Raw genomic sequence first — 12,821 nt, 5'->3', positions numbered from 1 at the left:
AATATATATAGAGATATTCAAGTTATAATATCTGTTTCTTTTGGAGTAAGTTTTGGTAATTGTGTCTTTTAAGGAATTTGTCTATTTAATCAAGTCATTGAATTTGTTGACATAAAGATGTTCAAAATATTCCCTTATTGCCCTGTGATGTGGGCAGCTGTCTCATTTTCTCTCCCCCCAGTACCTGTCCCAAGAACCCTGGCTGCCTTGGTATCTATCCCTGGACTCTCAGCTCCATCTCGAAGAGTCTTTTGTGCTCTGCCTGGGCACCTCCTCCTTACCTCACAGACTGGAAACTCTCTCAACACAATCTTAGGGCTCACCTCATTTTTTCCTCTCCTTTGGGGATCATTGTCTTCACTGCTTTGTATCCAGTCCTTTGAAAACTGTTGTTTCATATTTTTTGGTCTGAATTTTGGTTGTTTCAGGTAGGACGGCAAATCTGGTTCTTGTTATACCATATCGGCCAAAAGCAGAAGTCTCACCTGGCTTTTAGTTTCTTAAAAAAATAGTCCCCACTTTAACATCATGTGCTTATATTTCCCCCAAATAAACCTGGCTTCATCAAGTGTTTCTGCCAATAAACAGTTTTCACAAACCAGTGTTTTTCAGAGTGGTCAGAAAGCTCATTAGAAATGCATATTCCTATGTCCCACTACAAGAAATTTTGATTGTTTTCTTCTGGGGTGAGCCGAGCCCCTGAGTATCCTGACAAAGGTGGTGTGAGGGCCACACTATGAGAAAAACTACAGCTGTTTCACATACTCTTTTCTCCAGCTAGAATCCCAACTTATGTTTAATGTCAGCCTGCCTTCTGTAAAGCCTTCACCAGCTCATACTGCCTCCTTCTCATTCACACCTCATTTTTTGCATATGTTTATATATATACATCACACACACACATACACACACACACACACACACACACGCTACTGTGTATTATGATTATTTGCATATTTATCACTAGGTTGTGAATTCTCTGAGTTCTAAAAATGTGCCTGGCACATAGGTGATACTTGGTAAATTTATGTTTTTGGAATATGTAAACAAGTGATTGGACAAGAAGGACAGAGGCTTCCAATAAAAGCTCAAGTTCTGCACCCCAGAGATGTCTCTTCACAGTACTCACAGTGTAGCCTTCATGACACCCACACCGGGCGCTGATTAGAACACAGGTGCCCGGACCCTATCTGGATCTATTCAGTCGGACTCCATGGCCAATGTCGGGACTTGTTTGGGGTGTGGTAGAAAGCAGTAGTTCCAAAATCTGGCTGATAATCAGAATTGCATGTGGGGCTTTCAACAACACATATTCTAGGGTCCCAACTCCAAAGATTCTGACCAACTCGGTGTAGGATAGAGACCAGGAATCCATATTTTTAAGCCCCGTAAGGTGATTCTTATGATTAATCATCCAGGTTTGAGAACTACATGTTTGAGCTATTCTTACCCAGGATGTAGGCCAAAATTACCTCAGAAAAAATGTTAAAGTTCACATTCCCCAGGGTGTCTGACTCAGAAAAACCCTGGCCAATTATTTCCCAGGCCCAGGGGGTCTGATTTAGAAGTTTCAGTGCGAATCCCTGCGTTTATGCTTCTGCTATTCACTGCTGGTTAAGAGCCTCTGTTTTAAAGTTTGGTGAATGTTGGTAATTAATGAAAATTTGGTTTCCCTCCCTTCCATGGAGATGAATCTTATGCAAACCACTGAATTCTAGGCTTGGTTCCCCTTCCCCCTACTTTTATTTAAGGTTATCCTGACAGAGTTGAAAGACACAAAAGCTTTATTCTCCTTTCCTCACGATTTGAAGCTTTTTGCTGTCTGCTCCTTAGCTTCAGGGGCCTGCGGAGAGGAGCCGATCAATAAATGTTCCGAATTAAACTGCCATTATTTGGCTATGATGGGGAGAGGAGCTGGTGGTGCAAAAAGGAGTTTTTATTTTACCTTCATCAAGTTGAAGAAGGCGCTTCCAAATTTCAGCTATTGCTCTCTTTAAAGCATTCTGAGAGCATGTCAGTACTTCAGCAGAGCTGAAAGAGGGGGCCGGTGGTCTTGACAGGGGCAAGGGAGGGGGAGGGGAAGTGGTGGAAAAAGCTGAGGTATGCACGTGAACTTCAGGAAAGCTGGTCCAACCTGAATTACAAACATGTTCAGGTCTGCCCAGCCCTAACACAAGCCTGTGTAATCAAGTTCAGTCTGGATGTCAAGGAATTGAGGTAGAATCTGGCAGGAAATGGTTTGGTTTCTTCTCCCCCTTTTGTTCAGAGACTCCCTTGCCTCTGCCTTCTGGGCACCTCCATGCCGTGGCATCGCCTCTTTGCTTTGCTGTGATATCCAGGCCACGGTCATGTTCGACTTCAACAGTTATTCACCTTCAGTATATACAGATAAGCTTGACAGTTTAGCAGCCAACGACTGTCTGCTACTTTGTAAAAGACAATCATTTTGTGGAGTTTGCCAACGACTTTGAGAAAGGGAAGAAAACGCCTCCCTCTGCAGTTACAGGGAGTCATTATCCCAGCTCGGGGTGGGGCTGGTGGGAGCCATGGGCTGATGGGCAGGCCAGTTTGCCCCCTATTAGTCAAATGGACCTGAAATATGTGGAGCATATGTACATGGCACAGGCAGTTTTTAATACTTTTACTCTCTCCTTTGACTAATCAGAACCAGGACACTTGGGGACGGGCAAGTTTCTTGTCCTGAGCTTCTCCAAGCTAGCAGGCTTCAAGCTGTTTGCATGTCACATAACAATTCATCATCCCGAGTTTTTGAAGGACTCCTACTCATAGGTGCCAAAATACCACTGAAGTGAGTGGAAAAGTGTTCGGCTAGGGACATTGACAAACACATTTTTCTGTGTAGTTTTATCTATAAGAGAGCTCTCGTTCAAAAGATCTGAAAAATAACTCTTTGCAATGAAAGACATTACTCCGTACTGATACGAAGACTCAGAATCCAGTCACATTAACTGGCTTCTTCTCCAGTACGTCTCCTTCCAGCAGAACTCTATTATTGGAAAGTGGCAGTTGTTAAGAGGATACTTTTGTCAATTTTAGTGGATCAGATACTCAGCTTCAAATTAACAGAGGGCTTTTTTCCCTTTCTTTTTTCATTTAAATGTCCTTGCTTCTTGAAACACTAATAGCAGAGAAAGGACAGTAAGTGATTGCATATGGAAAATGAAAATGCTCGCTAATTTCAGTATGAAAGGTCGGAGGTTCAAATAATTATGCTTGTGTAAGTGGTCTCTAGCCTTTCACTTTGAGTTTAGGTTACATTTCTTTACACTTCAGACTGTTATTTCAGATCACATGCCTACCCTGTATCAAACTGATATTGTCCCTATCTGTAAGGGAAATAAATATCCTCTTAAAGATGCAAATGTACACTGTTAAAACAAGCAGGGTTTTACTCTTTTGAAAAAAAATATAAAGTATATGGTAAAACAGTATTCTCATGAAAAGCCAAATCAAATTTCCTATTAGAGAATCTTCAAATTGGCTGTTGTGTTGGAAAATGGTGGGGATAAAATATATCTTTGTTTGTGAGCTTTTTGCTTATCAGAAAGGATGGCTTTCCATGCTGAGATTGTGAATGTGTTTGACCAGATGGTCATATCGAAGATTTTGTCAGCACTTTATACCTTTATGTAACTTTGACTTGGGGCTGAGCATATACCGTTTCACATAAAAATATTTACATTTCTGAGGAAGCATTAAGGATTTCATACAATTTGTGGTCTCAGAACAGACTCATGCCTAAGTTCGTGATTGAAACTACAAATTCTGCTTTCAGAAATTATGACTTCTGTTTTTTTTTAAATTACAGTGCCAAGATTTATTTTAATACTTTGCTTTCTTTCCCTATAAAACAACGAAGTGGCAGCATCTTCTGGTATACAGGTTTGCCTGTCTCTAAATGTCTATTGACTGCCTGATCCATCAGTTCTCGCTGACAAATGCCGATATCCCCACAAGAGTGACAGACAGGATTAAATATCACCTCTCCAAGGACTGATCAGAAGAGTAATAACTGCATGATATTCATATTTTTTCCTTACCTGTAGTTTTGTTGTCTATAAATACTGAACAATGATACAAGGAATGGTAATTTTTGATATTTAACATGGCATTTTTCCATCTGTAAAATGTTTTATCACCATCAGATAGTTAACCTCCTAACACCATTGTGAACTAATTAGTTCAGTTGGGCTCATATTCTATATTACTCAAAAGGAATTTTCCTATTATATCTGTTGTTCAGTTGGGAAATGTACTAAAATGCTGCTTTTTGGGTGAATGCACAAATTTAATACAAAGGCAATACTTAACTCTCCAGCCTTCATGTAACTTTTTCAGGGAATAGTCTGATAAACTGAAAAGCATATGCCATTTGGAGCAGAAAGTCTCATTGAAGGCTTAATATTTCTCTCTCAACATTAATAATAACTGTGTGACTTTTAGTTACTTGTAACTTGAGCCTTCTGATACTCAGTTTCCTCATCTGTAAAGTGGTGATAATGATATATCTTGCATAGATCAAATGAAAAAAATATAATTATTATAAAAATCTAGTTGAAAGGGGAGAGTGATTATTCTTTCTTCACAATTGCTTTTGCATTCTTTAGTTCAATATACTCTCCTCTTCAGCTATTCTCCAATCATTTTCATAATTATTGCCATATCTTAACCTTATCTTTGCCTCTCCATGATATTAGTTGCATACATTTCTGTAAATCTATTTAAGAAGGTAAATATATTTATTTTAAAAAGGAATTTTATGTCACTATCATAAATGGGATTGCAATGCCTCTACTATGGAATAGACAGTGATAGCAAAAGTAAATAAACGAAAACAAAGTAGCAAATGTTGCTCTGGATGATACGCAGTGTCATCTTGAGTGTCATCATGCACGCTATTTTGACGAACACTGTTTCAGCTGATGGTCATGGTCATTGTTGGGGCTTTGCTCATAGAAGTGGCGATTCTGGGTGGGGCAGGGTACTGTCCCTGAATCTGGTGCTCAGCCTTGCCTACTTTCGTTGTCTTCTCAGTCCAAATTGCCTGGCCCTGGGGGTGACAATTGGAAGCCCCTGGGTGGTGACACCAGAGGAGCTGGAAGGGAGAGGTCGATGGCCAATTAGGCTTCTTCTTTTTCCTTATACATGAGGGATATTTTTGTGGCGTCTGCTCAATCGGAATGTGTGACTAACTGCCAAAGAGGGTCACAGGAGTAAAATAAGAGACGCTGTTAATGCTTAGCCAATAAATAGAGCATTTTATTGGATCTGTGTCTGTGAGGCGGACTGCACTCTATTTTGAAAAACAACAGCCGATTTGCTGTTCTTTATGTTGTAAAAAGTAAAAGATTTGCCTGACTTTTAAAGTGCAGCCTTGAAAATGGAGAGAGTGCAGATATGTCTTTAAGCCTCTCAGCCACTGTGCATCTGTTTCTATGGGGAGAAAACTTAAGATGTAAAGTTTCCACTGAGGTTTCCATTTAGAACACGATGGGGGAAAATTAAGCCTTTCCTCCACCACCAGGGAAAGTTCCTAGCCCTCCTCCTCCTGGCAGTTTGCTGCAGTATACACGGGGAATATAAATTTATTAGCCCAATTGAACGTATTTAACAAAGGAAATCTGCCATAAAAATCATCTAAAAATTTTGACTACATAAAAATACATTAATATACTATAAATATATATTTAATCTGTAAGTTTCTTTTTACACCATTATCTACTTTCAAAAGCTTGGAAAAGTCAAGTTACTTAAATCTCAGGTCTATATGGCACAATTCTTTCAAAGAGTTAAAAATGCTCTCATATGTTATCTCGTTGTGTTTCTATAGTTTTATAGAGGAAGAGAAAGAAAGGTGCTATAATTCTCGCTAGAAATAGACACCATAATTCCACTTGAAGTACAGATGAAACTAAAGTCCAGAGACAAAAATCATATTTCCCACAGTTAGTGTGGATTAGAACATGAGGTTAGATCCATCAGAAGTTAAGCTTTTATTTCCAAATCATCTAAATAGGCTCAGCTGCCCTTCTGTTGATAATCATAGATTCTCTGAGAGCTTTTGACATCCCTCCCACCTCTCTTCTTGTTGTGATTTCAGTAGGTTTTAGTTCAGCCAGGCAAAGATTTTATCAATTCCTATACCCATGTAAGTTTGTACTCTTTGAAGGTACCTTCTGGAAATAATCCCAATGATGATAAAGAGTTCAATATCAGTCCTAAACAATATCTGATATTTCAAACTTTGAGATATGTAATATTTTGCAATTTGCCATCCTAAAGCTCATGTGCTGTTTCTTCAACGTGTATGGAGACTTCTGCCAGTTGTGTAGGCTCATCAAGGGGAAGCCATAGTCAGGGGTGTAAATGTAGCTCTAATATTCAACGGGGATCCTTCTGCGGATGTTCATACACTGGATATATGTATTTGAAAGACTGCCGAGTCTTCTCACTTTTCTTTATTAACTCTCGAAAATGTAGCTCACTCAAATAATCGTATTCATGACTAGTTTGATGCAGTTATATATTATAAAGAAATGGAAAGTCTTGCATTTCCAACACTTTTATTACTTTCTCCAAGCCATTTTTAAAGGAAAATAATAATATGCTTAAAGTTCTGTTTCACTGTGCATACACTACAAACCCATGAGAGTCCATTATTAGTATGCATTAAAAATTCATTGATGAAAGTTTAAAATTCCTTAAAATCATTTGAAATGCCAACAGGCAATTCTCCATTACATTGCCATCGATTATACGAATTCTAAAAATTATTTCCTTGGCATCTGCCTGCTAAAATTACATCCACTGGGCTCAAGAAGCACGAATTAATTATTCTTGTTTTCAGGGCTGGAGCTGCAAATGCTTTGAAAAGAAATTGGCCCAATGTACTAGGCACATTACTAATTCAGAAGTGGAATAAAAATCAGACTCCACATTATGAAAACAAATCCATAAACACAGGGAACATCAATTTCAGGCTTTCTTTGCTAGTTATATTTAGCTCCCTTTCTTTCTTGCTGTTATCACAGGCAAGCATATCCTAGGTCTACTGGAATCTATTTTGCTTTGCTAACGAACTTCTATAACATCTCTCCATAGATATTACTTCTCTTGTTTTCAGACATATCTCTGAAGCCACATAAAATCACAAGACAATGGAAATGATGTCCTTTGCCTGTAAGGTCTGATTGTTGTTATTCATGATTGAACTGAGAAATACATGGGAATTAAAATCACATCTAACAATTCACAAAGAAATGTTTAGATAAAGGCGAACAGAACAAAAATTATTATAAAAATTATGAAGTTTATTAGTAATATAGTTTCATTCTTGATAAATAATACAAACAAAGAATTAAAGCAATAATTAATATGAGTGAACAGCACTCGTATTTTAAGAATATACATTCTGTAGAATTGTTTCTCTTTAGTCAAAAAGCTTGAAATGATTCCTAATTTATCATACAAATTTTGTAAAGATCTGATTGATTTCATTGTTTAAATTCAGCTTTATTGCTTTACAAAAATTCTCATAAATGATCTTGTCTAATCGTTTCCTTCTAAAGTAATATACTAATTAATTTCAATTAAATATATGTAAAAGAAGATATATTTTGAAAAATGCGTCTCCCTTGCCATTTGTTAATATGTTGAAAAAGTGTAAACCTTGAAACATTTAGCATTGAAAATATTCATTTTTGGTAATTTCTCAAGGGGGCAATTTATTAAACGAAAGGCTTTTAACATTAGCTAAAAGCAGCCCTGTAAATCATGGGTGTCCTCAAACTGCTTCATCACTTCATTAATTTAAAAGATTATTATATGCGTAACTGACATAATTTTGAACAATGTTACATGGTTAATTTATTAATGTAGAAAAGCAGAAATGACACGCCAACTTGATTTATTTTTGTAATTGTATAATTTTAGAACTTTTGCCTATGACTTTCACTAGCAGAAGAAATGATTCAGTGTTTCCCTGGTAATTTTATCGAGGTCTCTTCCCTGCTAATGCTTTGCCAGTAGAAATGTCTTCTGGTCACTTAATTTTAAAATACACTTTTAAGAGTATAAGACAAAGCCATTAAAAAAACTACCTTTTTTTTAAAAGTCTAGTGGTCAAATATAGGACACATACTTTTCTACAATGATAATTATGAGACTAATTTTTAAAAATGTGTTTTGAGTTCTTTGGAGAATATTGTATTATTAAAGTATTATTATTCTAATTGTGCATACTTATAAATTACTCTGCTTTATATTTTATAATAATCTTTTTAAAACAGCTACGTATTTATAAAAATCACCCCAGAGAGTGTGCATTCTAATGATTTGATTAAATAATGCTTTTTCTTTTTTATTTGTAATTGGTAACCTTTCTGGGTACTTTGTGAAAGGCTAAGAAAGTAACAGAAGTCGTTGGGTCAAATTCTCTCTAGGTCTATTTTTCACCTTGCCTGAGAAAAGGATTTTTTTCCCTTGTTTGGTTCCAAATGTGGGGCGAATTACATATATGTACCATTTTTTCTGTTTTTTTTTGTAGTTCTAAAATAACAATTGAGATAATTTATGTTAAATTTATCTTACCATTGTTTGCAACAAGAATTTTTTTGAAATATAAATTTGCAAAACATTTGGTTATATTCTTGTTTAAGTCTTAGTCACTAAGCAGCAAGAATGCAAGTCTCAACGAATCTTCTGCCTAATGTTAAATTTCTAAAGTTCTTTTTAAGCTACAAAATAGAGATCAGTACGGAGGTCAATAAACCTGTATTTCAACTATAGAGCACTAAATTTCCCATGTGAAATACACCCATCAACTTAATTCTCAGACAGAGATATAATCAAATTAGTGACCGTAGGGAATGTTCTACATCTCTTATTATTTTAAGTGCGCATACAAAACTGGAAAAAAATAAAAGCTATGAAAATAATAGACACAATTTCTACATTTTGTTTATGTATGCACATATAATAAATCCTATCTGGACGTCTTTTTGGCAAATTCCTAAAATTATAGTGTAATCCCACTTTTGTGTTAGGAAATCTTAGTTGTTTACTATATGCTCAAAAGGATTATATATAATATAGTTTAGATAGAAATTTACAAGAGCATATAATTGAAGATAAAAGTTCTAGATAGTATTTAAAGCAATCTAATTTAGCTACTTACCCCGTGTTTTGTCTATTGATGTTGAAGTTGAAGTGTGCTTTACTGTATCTTTCTTACACTGAAATGGCTAATTATCCAAAGAGGCAGCCTCCGTGGATGGTAATAATTTATTCACCCATTCATTGTAAGCGCTTTAGTCAGAACAGGACTAGCATCTTCTACTGTGAAGGTTCTCAAGTTATCCTGAAGAAATATCTGTTAACAAGTTTGCATGACCAGGGAGAGCCTTCTGCCAACATAGAAAGATTTCCTGCATTTATTCTTTAATTTTGATGCTTCTCAGTATGTGCGAAGGTAAAACAACTTCAAAAAATATTCCAGCAAACACTTCCATGAATGAATTCAATATAGAATTCATCCCACATTGAAGTGTCTTTACTTACTGATTAATTTTTTTGACAGATGGGATGAGGGGGTAAAAAATGAATAGCTGTGAAATATATTAGAGTTAGTAAAAGTTAGATATGTTGTTTAGAAGCATTGGTGGTTCTCAACAAGCTATATCTTACCCGAACAAGAAAGAAAGGCTGTCTCTAGTTTCACTATAATCAATATTGTTCAATATGACTCCTTCCCTCCCGCCCCTTTCTTCCTTCCTTTCTTCTTTCCTTTTGCTATATACTAGTGAATAGATCCAAAATGAATAATCAAAATTTGACTTACAAAATACCTACCCACTCCAATTATTCAGGGAAAGGACAGGGATCTACACGCATTGAAATTAGGAGGCCCGAGTAGACAAACAAGAGTTAGCAGAGAATGGCAATGGAAGATCTATTGCTATTTAAGATTTACCGAACTTGTCAGCGTAATATTGCTCTAAAGAAAACGTTGTAAAATACACAATGTCTGCTTTGAGGGGTTAAGACCTAAATTAGACAGATGAGACAAGCTGGACAGGAAGTCACTGCAAGAAAGCATATGTCCACAGAGGAAAATATTTTTAAGGTCTATACAATTTTAGGATTCGACAAACTTAGAGTGGAATTTGGCTGAGAGGGAATAAAAACAAATGTCTTCATTCTCCTTACATAAATTTTCTTCAATACGGCATTGTAGAAAATATCTTTTGGTCTCAACAAATATGTGTCTCTGTTCCACTCCTTACAGTGAGTTTGAGAAAATAAAAAATTCTGTTTTAGTATGCAGGGCCAAGAGTACATTTCATCAGGACGCCTCTCTGAAGGCATAAACCTTGAGTCCCCAACCGAGGTGATCGTTCTCTTTGTGAAACAAGTTTAGCAGTTAAAACAACCGGGTTGCATGCCTTTGCTCAGGAAAGATTGGCAATTATGCCAAATTATGTCTAATAGTTTTAGAATGTGGAATAGTGTTTATTAATGTCTGAAGGCAGGCCCTAAATCTCCTTTTCCCCCCAAACTCTAGTTTTTACTTTAACTGTCATTTTAAAAGATGAAAGAACTGGCTTCATTAAGCAAAAGAGCCTTGAATTTCATTTTTTAATTTAAAACACACACATACCACACCTATTTCTATTTGACGAGACTAGTTATCTTTCTAAGTTTCCACCTCATTTGTTCATGATATTTTATTGGATGCGAAACATGAACATCATTCTACAGTTCAAACCAGTTTTTCTTTTTCGTCTTTCTTAACTTGTGCTTGTTGGATACTGCAGAGTTTTTCGTTCATCTTGGGCTTATAAATTACTAGTGAATATTTATGAATTTCATTATTAATTTTAAATGTTGAATTTCTTTTTATGAATAGGAAACATTAAAATCTGGAAGGGGTGAAGGGAGCACAAACACATAAATCACCAAAGTAAAAAATTAGAATTCATGGCCTTCTTGGCTTTCTTATTTGTAATTTTTAAAATTTGCAGATATTTATTAGATTTCTCTTATGGCAAGTTTGTAGATAGAGCAATTTAACACAGGTCTCTGCCCAGTCTGGAAAATTAGAAAAAAAGAATTAACTTTTGTTTATTAAACAATAAACAAAGATTTAAACAGCTGAAGAAAGCAAGAGATGAGATGTCATTCATTGGGTAGTCTCTTGTCGGCTTAACAGAGTAAACATGCATGACTCTGGTTTAGAGCAGGTGAGGTTATTTTAAGCTGAATTGGTCAGAGAAGTTGGGATTTTTTTTTTCTTTTAGACAGTTTTCATCTGTTGCCAGGACTAGAGTGCTGTGGTGTCAGCCTAGCTCACAGCTACCTCAAACTCCTGGGCTCAAGCGATCCTCCTGCCTCAGCCTCCCAAATAGCCGAAACTACAGATGCCCGCCACCATGCCTGGCTAATTTTTTCTATTTTTAGTAGAGACGGGGTCTTGCTCTTGCTCAGGTTGTTCTCAAACTCCTGACCCCAAGAGATCCTCCGAACTCGGCCTCCCAGAGTGCTAGGATTACAGGCGTGAGCCACTGCCCCTGGCCCAGAGAAGTTTTAAGTGAGTGAAATTACACACAAATATTGAAGTGTGGGTAGGATTTGCTGGGAGAAGAGAGAAAGAAGGACCAAAGCCCTAAGGAACGTTATCTTACTGTACTAACTTTGACACCACTAAGGACTCCAGCACATTCGTTTAATATTTGCTCCTTAAAAAACCCTGATATATATTCCTCTTGATTTGATCTGCCCCACCTGCTAGGTAGAAAAGGATGTTGGAAAGTTGCATTGGGTTCTCTACATATTTCATCACAACTTTCGGTGGGAAAAGTGCACTTGTCTTCTGAGTATGACGGGACAGGGAGACTTTGCCCACGTTTGCAGCGTGCTCACATAGTTCTGTCCAGACCTGGCTGAGGGAAGGTGTGTTACGTCTCAGGAGCTCTGGTTTGTATAGGAAACACTCGTTGCTGTCTGTCCATTTGGCTGTCTTGGCGTGTTTGATGGGAAGGTGCCAAAAGTGAACCGGTTTCTCCCAGCTCCGCCCACTGTGGGCGTGGATGTTGCAGTCCATCAGGATTTGAATGAATACCAGGGGCAGGGAGTGAGAAAGCTCTTTCCCAACAACAGCAGCTAATAATTTGGCAGAAAACTAAGTTATAGGAGAAATACATGCCTATAAAAATGGGAGCAATCCTAAAGAGATATAGTAAAAAGTGGAAGTTTGCACTATCATATCCTCCCACACGACTTCCCTCCTCGAAGAGGTAACTATTATTAAAAATGTAGTGTTTATTTGAAACTAAATAAAGGAAACATGAGATTTTATGGTACATTTACAAAAATTAGCACTATTATTTAGCTTTTCACATGATTACATGCAGATCTAGTGCATTTTTTAATGGCTGCAGACTTTTCCATACTTAGGTTGAACAGAGATTTATTTAAAGACTTTCCTAGCAGTGGATATTTAGATTGTATTCCAATTTTCACTACAATGAATAATACTACTATGAACATCTTGTAATATATTTTTGCCCACCTGTTAATTCATCTGTATGTTTAGTTCCCAAAAGTGCTAAGTCATAGGGCATGCACAGTTAAAATTTTAATAAATATTGCTGAATTGACGCCAAAGGATTGGGTCAATTTATGCTATCACAAAGAATTTGTAACAGCCAAGGGATGGACACGCTTGAAACTTGGACTTGGTGGGGAGGAGGGAGGCAAGGGCAATATACTTAACCTAAACATCTGTACCCCCATAATATGCT

Source organism: Propithecus coquereli, unplaced genomic scaffold, assembly GCF_000956105.1.
Source record: "Propithecus coquereli isolate 6110/MARCELLA unplaced genomic scaffold, Pcoq_1.0 Scaffold138, whole genome shotgun sequence".
Classification (NCBI taxonomy): domain Eukaryota; kingdom Metazoa; phylum Chordata; class Mammalia; order Primates; family Indriidae; genus Propithecus; species Propithecus coquereli.
The sequence above is the reverse complement of the archived record's forward strand: the minus strand, read 5'-3'. Positions refer to the sequence as shown.